General features: G+C 51.0%; 2 non-coding genes across 2 annotated transcripts; both read right to left on the bottom strand.

Moving 5' to 3' along the window:
- Positions 1–499: 499 nt before the first annotated feature.
- On the bottom strand, positions 500–571 carry TRNAG-UCC (transfer RNA glycine (anticodon UCC)). Its single transcript has one exon. It is a non-coding gene; the product is annotated as a tRNA-Gly (tRNA).
- Positions 572–7694: 7123 nt separating this feature from the next.
- TRNAL-CAA (transfer RNA leucine (anticodon CAA)) lies at positions 7695–7803 on the bottom strand. Its single transcript has 2 exons — positions 7766–7803; positions 7695–7740 (listed from the first exon to the last, which is right to left on the bottom strand). It is a non-coding gene; the product is annotated as a tRNA-Leu (tRNA).
- Positions 7804–10609: the final 2806 nt, after the last annotated feature.

The raw sequence follows: 10609 nt of genomic DNA, 5'->3' as shown, positions 1-10609 counted from the left end.
CCAACAGCACTCAAGTCACTTTCTGATCTATCCTGTCAAATGCCTTTTGAAAATTAACAAAGCTACTGTAGATGCTGGAGTACCTGTCCAGGCGCGAGCCTGGGCAATTTTTTGGGACCCTGGGCTGCCCAGATGCAAGTGTCCCCCTCGGCTTCACTGATATCATCCAAAGGAGAGGATAACCTCTACGTCTGGTACCAGCTCAGCTGCAGAGACTGCCAGGTCAATGCCAGAAGTTGGCACAGAACTGCCTTAGGACTCCCCTCCGGACTTCCTGTCTGGGTTTACTCCCTCAGCCTTGCGCCTTCCCAGCATAACCCCCAAGACAGTGGGGCGGATTGCACAGAAGCTATCCACAACCTTTAGCTGACAGAACTTGGATCACACCAAGCATCATAGCTTAAAAAGCCAAGACACTTCCCATTTCACCAAGGAACAGGTCATCTCCTCTCTCCGCTTCCAACAGAGAAATTGAAAGAAAAGGAGGAAGAACTAAACCTGTGTTGACTAGGAATTGAACCCAGACCAACTGCTTGGAAGGCAGCCATGCTAACCACTACACCACCAACACTTCCTTGAAGAGACTAAGCAAACACAAGGAATATGAATGACAGAGCATGTGTCTTCAACCCCATGTTTTGTTTTTCATTTGCTTTGATATATTCATATTGTGGAAGCTCTATTCTCTATCACTCACAGGGCACCCGGGGGGCTAGATAATCAAATGTGCCAGATAGAAGACTTACCTACCCTGAATGCAAACCCAGCCACACCTGACAGATCTGCTGATGCCCTTCAGTGCATTTTCTCTGACTTCTTTAGAATTACTGAAGAGCCTCCAAGCAGATAGAAGAACACTGTCCCACACACAAAGGAAATCTGCCTCCCTGAGTGAGGGTAGCTGTGTGAGTGGGAGAAGCTAGGTCGGTGGGGAAGCTGTTGTGTGTGTCTGAGGAGAGAAGGTTGAATCAACCCCCATTTGAAAAACTACTCTGGGCTGGGACAGAAAAAGGAGCCTGGGGAAGAAGAGTTTGTCCCACAGGGAACTGAAGATAAGTGGTTCAAGCAAGAGTGAAATGTGTGAGTAAGCCAGTGGTAGAGTGTTTGATTTCAGGTGAAGTGATCTTCTTTCTAATCCATGCTCCCCTTTTCAAAGGCAGACACTTGTATGACAATAGTTGTCTCACGTTAACCAACATACTCTGGATTTCTATTGTACGGGGATCCTGAAAATGGAGACGAACCCTTAACATTTGTCAGTGCCCATGCAGATAAACCTAGCAAACCCCTCCCTTTGTTGAAATCTGGCTACACAGCGAAACTGACAGTTGAGACTGACATGAGGAATTTTGGGTCTCATTTCCATAAAGAGGTGCTCATTCAGAGTCTATCCCATACATCACTTCCAGCAGGAAAGGTCTCTGCACACTTTGTAAATGTGTGTGTAGAGAAGACATCAATTACTCCGGGAATTCACAGCCAAGACCATTATGTCCTCCCTCAGCTGGATAGTCTTACACAAGCACCACCAAGCTCCCCACTCTCGGCACTTCTGTTAATTCTCTGCAAGCAGTTGATTGAAAAAGAAAAAATAACCCTTTTCATCTTGCTGGGGGCTTTAAAGAAATGTCGCCTTACAGCCAGGTGGAGCCGGCAGCAAGATGGGCTGGGCTCAATGTCTAGGGGAGAAGAGTGGTAGAAATGGGGCAGGAAGGAGTGTCCTGAGAGGTGAAACAGCTGGAGGGTGGCATGGAGTGCAGGGGGCCAGCCTGTCAAGAGTCACAGGTGTTGCAAGAAGTTACATTTGGTAGGTCGTGGGGTGTAAACAGCAGGAGTCTGATCTCTGCAATCTGAGTTCAAATCTCAGTGGACTGCTGGTTGGTTGTGTTGTTGCTGTAAATCTTTGTTTCTCCAAAGCTTGGGCTTCTTTATCCACAGGTGCACCTGAGGAAGTGTTTTCTTCCTCCTGCTGGATGAGTGAGGCCCACAGGAGCTAGATAGGTCTCTGGCTGGGCTGAGTCACCAACATGGCTGCAATAGGTCGAGGCCCTGCAACTTACCAGTTTGTGAAGAGATCCCTGAGGATTGAGGTTATGTTTTTCACAGCTTCTCCTGATTGCCACACAATTGTTGCCAGCACCTGGAGCTGCCAGGCAATTCCTATTGCACACGTGGCATTTAAAGGAAGGACCATCCAGAGCAGGCTAAGAAAGTCAGGGGACAGCAGGTGAGAGGAAGAGTTCCAGGCTAGAGCCCAACTCATCTGTCCCCCTCTGGGCCCTTGGAGCAGGGGCTGCTAGTTCTGACACCTCCATGGGATGCTCTAATGCTCCAGAGCACCCAAGGCCAGCACAAGAGGAGGGGAGGGCCATGACTGCTTGTGGCTAGAGGACTTCCCTAAAGATCACAGAGCCTGGCTGCTCCCACCAGCAAAGCAGCATGTGCTCTGCAGCCAGCATCAAAATGGGACAGAAAATCAGCTCTCCCCAAAAGGGGCCTCTTAACTGTGGGGCTCCTGTCAGCTGTGTTCAGGAGATAAGTCCCAAAGAGGCTTTTCCCCAGCTGCTGAGAAGCACAGAAGAACTCAGGGCCTGCACAGGGTGGCACAGTTGAATAGAGACCTGCCTCATGCCCTGTGACTTGGGCTGTAGATGGAGCTATTACTGTCCATGGCAGAGCACCATTCATTCCCCCTGCTCAAGTACCTGCTCCTTTCCCACATGTGCACTGCCAGCCCAGGAGCTAGGAGAGACCAGAGCACCATATGAAGCCTTGGGGAGGTGCCCTTCCCCTGTCATTGGCTGCACCTGAGCAGGGCTCCCCTCTTTACCAGAGCACTGCACCACTGGTTGTGTTTGGGGCCCTGCTGAGGTCCTGGCAGCAGCACTGCAGGGAACTGAGATGAGCACTGCACTGTTGGGCTGACATTGGAGACAAGCTGGGCCCTGTCAGGCAAATGAAATCATCCCACCCCCACCTCTGGCAGCCAGAGCTCAGCTCAGCCTCCCAGAGTTGGTCTGTGCTTTTCCTGTGGCCAGCAGAGAAGCTGGGAGGCAGCAGGCAGAGGGAGGGGGTGTGTAGGAAGCAACATCACACACACAGGCTGGAACTCAACAAACCTCAGCAGGCTGGTGACTATAAAGATTCAATGATAATGGGATTTGAACCTCTGTGTAGGGAATGTGGCAGCAGGAACACAAGGTTACTGAGGCTGGGAGGAATGTGTCTCCCAGAGGTCATTTGCATGAGAATGCAAAGGTGTGCGTGTGTGATACTTTTCAGGCAAAGCCTAATGGGTCGCAAGTCAGCCATGAGATTCGGTCTATTGTAAACACGTTGTTGTAAAATCACAATTTAAGCTGACACTCAGTGTGGGAGTTGTGAGATCTCACCAATGCTCTGGGTTGTTGTAGTGGACAGAGCAGTTGCCACAGCTGCAAAAGACGTTGATAATGAAGGGCTCCCTGATTTAAAGCATTGTAAACATCTGAGGAGCAGGACTAATTAGGTTAGTTGGCTTGCTTGCTGATTTGGTCTTGTCTGTTGGTTGGTTGTAAAGCTGTAGGTCTGGTTTGGTCTGGCTGTTACTACCTGTTGCAACAAAGAGTTGGGTGCTAGGGTGTTCATGAAGCCCTTCTGGAGATATTAAGAGCTGAAGTTGCAAAGTAGCAGCTAAGATCACATGGAGCTGAAATCACAGGTTTCTACTTTAGGGCAATCCCCAGCAGTGTGATTGGTGAGGGAGGGACAATGCTGACTGGCAGGTGGCTGGCTGGTAGGCGTAGCGGTGGATGGCATGTAGGAAGAGTGCGGATGACCGCAACCGGTGGGTGGCTGGCTGGCCTGTAGGAGGGGCAGCCAGTGGGATGCTGCAGACAAGTGGGCAGCTCGTACTGCCCCTGTGACGTATCTATGGGCTCTGGGTTCGGGATGCACCGCAGGAGGTACACCCTGAAACTGTGTGTGGGGTAAAGGGCCAAGAGCCCCAGAAAGAGACTTGGTTCTACAGCGTATGGGGATGGGATCTGGGTAAAGGGGTTTGTCTCTTCTTTGCTTAGACACACGGCATCTGTCACTGTAACCTTGGGGTACATTATGGTCATTGCTATTAAATAAGCTGTTTCTATCTCAGACTATGTGCTGGTGCGGGGGGGCGGGGGGGAGAACTGCCTTACAGGCACCCAGCAAATGGGCTGAAATTGTCCCAGGCCACTGGGTGGGGGCTTGAGCTGATTGGTTGTGTCCTTGACAAGAAACCCCCCAGCAGTTGAACCCGGCTGTTCTGGCAAGCACCTGCCATTGATAGAAGGGTTGCATAATATGCAGGGCACAATGGATTTGTAGTCTATCACCTTCACCACTCAGCCACCTCACGTGATACCTCTATGAGCCTTTTATATTCACCAAAGTGAATGCTGCCAGGAACCTTTCTGCCACGGGCTGGTCAGCCGGGGACACAGGACATCAGGTTTGGCCCCGCAGGGCTACACTCACTCCTGTCCCCTGCAGTGCGGCTTCCTGGGGTGAGCACGGCCCCAAACACAGCTGGGGTGCAGTGCCCCAGCCACACATGGGGGTAAGGTGGGGGCAGCCCTGGCTCAGCTGCAGCCACTCACATGGGCAGCTGCCTCAAAGAGAAGGGCCTGTCCCCAGTGCTGGCTCAGGGGTTCTGGTCTCTCCCAGGTGCTGGGCTGGGCTGGGAAAGGGGCAGACACTTCCCTGTAGAGATGAATGTCACACTCCCCTCTCTCTGACACCGAGAGCAATAGATCAGTCTGCAGCACCAGCCACAGGGCCTGAGGCAGGTGTCCATGTGGCTGTCCCTCCCTGGAGCCCCTGGGGTCCCTGCTCAGCAGTGCCCAGAGAAAGGCTGTTGAAAGTGCCGTTTGCTCCTGCTGCCCTGGGAGCTGGGCACTTCCCCACCGGCACAACAGCCCAGGCAGAATATGGCCCCTGGCTGCACTAAATGCAGTGTGGGGAGCTCCTGAGAAAGTGCCAGTGGGGAGCACATGGGGCTGTGCACAGGGAGTGAGGGGACAAACCCCAAGGGTGGGAGAAAGTCCTGAGGGCGCAGAGACACACACAGGGCCTGGAGCCCAAACCTTGTTCCCACTGGCAGGTGGGGCAGGTGCAGGAAAGGGGTAAAGCCAGAGGCAAGGGCAGGGCTTGGGGCGGAGGGGAGCTGTTTCAACCCTTCCCAAGTTGCCACTGACCCCACTTCACCCAGAGCCTCTGTGCAGTGGAAAGGAAAACCCTGATGGAAGGACCTTGGGCGAGGCCCAGACCAAAGTTCCCTCTTCCCCTGCTTCCACTGAGAACAAAACCCCAGCTGCAGTGCCCTGCCCTGGGAGCAGCACAGTCCGGACATGGGCAGGCTCCGCTCTGGGGCTGGGTCCTGCACCAGCTCTGTCCATGTGTCCCTGCTGGATGGGTACAGACAGGGGCTATGGGTGGCCCTGGGCAGAATTTGCAGCTCTTGTGTCTCCCCCGGACACTCTCTGCTCCTTTGCAGCTGCTCCGTTAGCACAGCGTTTGCAAAATGGGCCTTCTCCTGGCCTGCTGCTCACACAGCTCCCCTGTCCTTGCAGCCTCTGCTGACTCCCACTTCTCACCTCCTCAAACACAGGCGGCAGCTCTGCACTCACCTGGCCCTTCGTGAGCGACCGCCCTGCGCTACTGCTACCCTCATTCAGGTCCCACCTCCTGTCAGCCTCACCCCAGCCTCCATCGCCTCTTGGATCAGCCACACATACGTTTCCTGCTCTCTCCGTCACAGGCCCTCCCACCTGGGACCAGCTTTCCACAGAGATACTCAAAGCTCCCAGCCGCCTCCTTCAAACCTGTCTGCACCTCGGTCCTCCAGCAAGCGGTACGGCAGAGAGGCTCCCCCAAACAGCAGCAGCCAGTGTGTGTCTGGAGCAGCAACTGCACCACAGCCTCAGCATTTGCCCTAGGCACAGACACCTTTGTGTGGCAAGCTCAGGCTGTGCTCAGAGTGCCTGTCTGTATTGCCAGGGTAGGAGTGTGGCTAACACAGGCCTCGCTGTGAGCAGGATTGGAACCTGCCCAGGGAAAACCCTATTGGAGGTCTAGTCCAACACCTTAACCACTCCACCATCACAGCTGAACGGCCCTGCCAGCTGTTAAACCAGAGACATGTAAATAATCAGAGGGCCCGGGCCTGACGCTCTCAGCAACACAGAATTCAAACAACCACCTGGCTCCCAGCGCACGGGACTGGTGGGGATCTGGGGCTCTCTGTGCTCAGCCATATGCAATGGCACAGGAGAGCACCTTGACCATCTCCCCTCCCCGTGGAGGGAACGGGAACAGCTCTGACCGGGAGGCTGGATTATAAGAGGAAGTCAGGGCCATGGCTGAAGCACACGGCTGGGAAGCAGCACTCAGGACCCTCCCCCCATCTGACACTGTGTTCTGCTTAAGCTGTCCGGCTGCCTCCAGCACGGGCTGAGCTCAGGGGCAGGTGGGTGACCTGCCCTGCAGCTGTGAGGGCATCGGACCCCTCCCGCCAGTCGGCTGCCTCACTCAGTGCATCCCAGGGAGCTGAGCCCTTGTGCCCGGCAGTGAGGCAAATCAGGGCAGGGCTGGGTGTGGTGCTGTGGCTGTGGCTGGGTTCCCTGTTATCTGTGCCCTTGTGTGACTGCTCGGAGAGACTCGAGTGTTGCCCGGCTGATTAGCAGAGCGCTCACCACTGAGGCTTTTGTTTCTGTTGGTGCTGCACATTGGTGCGTAGTTCAGAGCATCTAAAATTTATTGCACACATGGGTGGAAAAGGCTGGAGGGAACAATGTCTGTGGGTGTCCAGCCAGGCCAAGGCAGGGCTGTTCATTGTGTGCTGGGCCTCGCTGGGAGTTTGGGGGCGGCCAGCTGGGGATGCTGAGCTGGGTGTGCGGCCGGGTTGGTGGGTCACGTCACAGCCGTTTTCTTTTCTGAGGTGCTGTGGAAGCCATCTTAGATAGACGCTGTTTCTTGTTTCTTATTTCTGCATGTTCACAAGAGCTTGAACTTTCCCTCACCTGTTTGGGCCTGGCAGGGAGGGTGAGCTCAGTGGAATGCCTCACTGAACTCCTTGCATTTGGGGCTCTTGCTCCCCAGTGCCTCTTCCTCCTTGCTGAGAACGGTTTTCTTTCTGAAAATAACTGATGTTTCTCGAACTAATTGCTTCTGGCTCTGGACTTGTTTGTGTGAGGGTATAAAATACTCCAGTTAGCTGCATCAAGCAGCCTTGCTGGACCTGGCCTTACTGGTGTCCAGTTTGGCTCATCTGTTGCCTTATTGAATTCAATAAAGCTGAATGTCAGCTGCCTAAACACAGAGAAGTCTTTTCCTTCACCAGTGTGGTGCTTTTGGTGGGGGTAACTCTTATCTCTATGACACACCTCATGCAGGGTCCATTGCTCTTTGTGCCCAGGCACATGGCTGGGATAAGGACTCAGGATCCTTTCCCAAATAGACATATTCCTCCCACAGCAACTTCCAAGTGTCAAACTGACACTGCAGGTTCACCATCACTTGCCCACCAAGTTCATGTCTGAGTTATGCCTGTCTTGGTACTGCTCTAACAGAAACCCAAAGCAAGGCTTGGTAGACTCCAGCCAGTGGAAGTATGCTGACAGGTCAGTTCTTTCCAGGAGCCTCTGGAGGCCAGTTTGGCATGTAGAAAATGAAAGTGATGTCAGGAATGGGATTTGAACCCATGCCTCCTTCAGGAGACCAGAACCCCCAGGTGAAGGAAAGACAGTACCTTGAGTTTGGCGCCTTAGACCACTCGGCCATCCTGACACAGCTGAAAGGGGTACTCTCTTTATGCTAGTTTTGCTTAATATTTGATGAGCCAGGCAGGCTCAATTCATTCTGTACTCATCTGCAGCACAAATCTTTCAACAGCAAAGAGCCATGCTCCAGCTCAGCTGGCTTTCATACGTAATCACCCCGATATGATCTAATGCTGGGAGGTACTTTGCCATTAGCTGAAAAGAAATGGATGAAGGAGGAACTGCCAGTTTGCCACGCTGAGGCGATGGGTACTCCACAGAGATCCTTTGAAAGAAGCCCTCCAGAAGATCTCATCCAAAAGAACTTCTTTCAAAGAGTGCGTCCACACACAAAGAAGACTATCAAAAGAGTGATCTGCTCTTTCAAAAGCGAGCATCCGCCCAGCTCCCGCTCTTTTGAAAGAATGGACCAGGGATCCTAAATGAAGATGGTTCTTTCAAAAGATGGGCCCTGCAAAGCGTTTATGCACATTTTGTTTCAAAAGAAGCTTTGGAAAGGAGGTGCTGTTCCTGAAACAGGAAAGGAAGACTGATTGCAGAAGGAGCAACGCATTCTTTCAATTTCCTTTCAAAAGAATGGTTTTTGAGTGAAGACAATCCATGGGCTCTTTCGAAAGAGCCCCCTTCATTCAAAAAATCTTTCAGAAGAACTCACTTATGTTGACACAGTCTGAGGGTTGGAATTCTTCTATGCTCATATTTCTTAAATACGTGGCAATCAAGTGCTCAAGTGATGGGACTTCTTCTTGGCTGTTATTCCCCACTATCCCTCAAGTGTTAAAGTTTCATGAAAGAAAAAAGAGCAATGAGGAAGAAAGCAGAGCTGTTCAGGATTCTTTCAGAAATTAGCTCATCCCTGTAGCCAGACAGAGTCTCCCCCTTACAAGCCAGCTTGCTCGTTGCCCCCACCCCTCCACTGAGGAGCACACAGGGCACGGAAATGGCTGCTGACAGCATAGTCTTTGATGCCCTCATTGAGGCCCAGATATGCTGGCTTATCGTGACCCTGAGAAGCACAAAGTACAGCTAGAAGGCTAACAGGCCAGACTGTCAACATGAGAGGGGGGGGGAACCCTCAAGAAATCACCCCAGCTGGCATTGATCAATATGATGCACACACACAATCACTCAGAAGGGGACGTGCCCCGCCCGCACAAAAGAATGTCCTGTACTCCTAAATTGTTTATCTCTTGTCTTACAAGTGCAAACTAAGTAGAAATGCCCTTGTAACAAACTGGAGTCACAAAGACAAACCAGTATGATCTGGCACCATAGATAAGAAAGAGAATACGTAACCCAAAAGGGGGTATAAAAGATGGGTCCAGCAGAACTCTAACTGAGTGCATTCGACCAACTTCCTGCTGGTCGGGTCAGGTGATTGCCTCCCGAGGTCCACAGCTGGGGACGCCCAACCTCGTATTCGTCTTTCCGTCGGAATTGAGTGACCGATCCGGCTTGGCTACGCTGGTATCGAGGAGACGCAGAGAGGGTAAGATACACCCATGCTAGGTCTCTGACTTTTTTTGTGCACAGCTAAAGAATTAGAGCTCTGTAACTAGTATCAAGATATCATTGTGTTAGATGGTAACAGATATCTTTGTATTGGATTGTAACGTAACTTGTTAACACCTGCACTTTGCTAGCATATAAGAAGTAAACAATAACCTTTTGTAACCACACGCTTATAACTGTAGCTTAATAAACTTGTAACTAGTTAAGATCCAAGCCTAACTATTTTGTTAACCCTTTTGTCACTGCAACACAGCCGGCACAACAAAAGAACTTTAACCATTTGGTTACAACAGCCTGGCCATAGGTAAAAGTGCTAGGAGCTGCCTGCTCTAACAGTAAAAAACTGGGTTGCTTAGGACCCAGGGGAGTCTGTCAGCCTGTCTTGGCTGCTTGCAGCGACGAGCTCTCTGCTCTTGTAGTTTTAAACTTGGATGATAACAAGGGCATAGTTGGTACCTCACCGTACATTACCTGGCCACCGGCTAACAGAATTGGCGCAGCGAGCAGGGTTGTGACACAGGCTGTACCACAGTGACAAAATGAAACCAGTCATGATAAACAACATGGATTTCCCCAACATAGAGAAGGAATTCACCCAGGAAGGATGGTGTGACCCTAAGCGGGACGAGGAAATGTTGGAAAAGAACTGGGGACAATCAGAGGAATCACGGTTGCAGCTCTGTAAGCAGAGAACTGCTTGTAAACTAAAAGAGACAAAGGAATATTGGAGTAGTTTTGTATCTGGCTGTGAGATACAGTTCCTTGGACAAAAGCCCAGGTTATAAGACCTTGAAGAAACTGCCCAACTCTGAAAGCTTTAGTTCAAGTTCTTAACTCTTTGTGGTACAAAGTGTAGTTATGTAAACATTTATGTTGTGGTGTATGTGTATGTGTCATGGAGTTTTGTTCACATTAATTGTTTTGCTAACACGTGTTTGTGTCATGTCATGGAGTTTTGTTCAATGTTGTCTGTCTTTCTGTCTGTCTGTTTGTCCTGCTGGTGCATCCATAAGGAGGGGACGCCTTCCGATATGGACACCTTTCAATAGAGGTACAAAAGATCTGAATCCCTTTAGTAATACTTAAAATGGTAATATCCAATAAAATGTCACTCTGGAAAATAAGCATGTGATTTGAGGTAAAGAGTAAGTGAGTAAGTCCTTAACTCTAAAGGGTCTGGAGAAAATTCAGAGTGAGTAACTTGCAGAGTTTAGAAAGAACTAAGCATATTTGTAAATGGAGTATTCCAATATGTAACCTGCCACCCCAAAGGGGGTAGAAAAGTATTCTTTTGTCTTTCA

This window comes from Carettochelys insculpta, chromosome 33, assembly GCF_033958435.1.
Source record: "Carettochelys insculpta isolate YL-2023 chromosome 33, ASM3395843v1, whole genome shotgun sequence".
NCBI classification, from domain to species: Eukaryota; Metazoa; Chordata; order Testudines; family Carettochelyidae; genus Carettochelys; species Carettochelys insculpta.
The sequence above is the reverse complement of the archived record's forward strand: the minus strand, read 5'-3'. Positions and strand labels throughout refer to the sequence as shown.